This window comes from Octodon degus, unplaced genomic scaffold (genome assembly GCF_000260255.1).
Source record: "Octodon degus isolate 3935 unplaced genomic scaffold, OctDeg1.0 scaffold00107, whole genome shotgun sequence".
Classification (NCBI taxonomy): Eukaryota; Metazoa; Chordata; class Mammalia; order Rodentia; family Octodontidae; genus Octodon; species Octodon degus.
Genome location: NW_004524683.1, coordinates 2,440,459 through 2,441,271, shown reverse-complemented (window position 1 = coordinate 2,441,271; position 813 = coordinate 2,440,459).

Here is an 813-nt window from a genome sequence, read left to right as displayed (position 1 = left end):
CTCAAATAAATAAATAAAAAAAAATTAAAAAAAAACGATAACTAAATGTTTAAAAAAAAAAAGTTAGAGATCATACAGCTCAGGATATAGTTTAGTGGTAAAACTTTTGCCTAACAGGTCAGGTTCTGAGTTTGATCCACAGCACTACACACACACACACACACACACACACACACACACACTTAGAGATCGTGCATAAATGCCTGTGGTAGCATGTAAACTAACCTGCGCTGGGCTGGACTGTAATAAGCGATAGCTGTATGATACCATTTTCAAGGTCACCATTTAACTCTCTACATCTCAACCATCCCTCCAATTATTTAGTCAGGTTTTTAGATACATTATTTCCAAGAAGAGATGGCCAGGAGTGGTGACACATGCACACCAGTAATCCTAGCACTGGGAGGCTGAGGCAGGAGGATCACTGCTAGTTTGAGGCCATCCTAGGCTGCATAACAAGTTCAAGGCCAGTATGAATTACACAGTGAGACCTTGCCTCAGAAAGAAACAAAACAAAACAAAACAAGGAGTATTTTTGTCATGTCACTGGAAAGGAAGATTAAAATTCCTTAAGTGTATAAAGTTATATCTGATGATAATTGCAACCAACAATTGTTGCTATCATGTATATTATTTAATTTTCACAATAAAAAATCTTATTTTTTTATCTTACTTGTACAAGAGGAATTTTGTCCAAAATCACAATAACAGGGCTGAGAATTTTGTGCAGGACTGATTGGATCTGCTTCTTTACCAGGTATATTTCTGAAAAGTTGCAGAAATTAACCACTCCTGAGAAGACTTGGTAAAGCT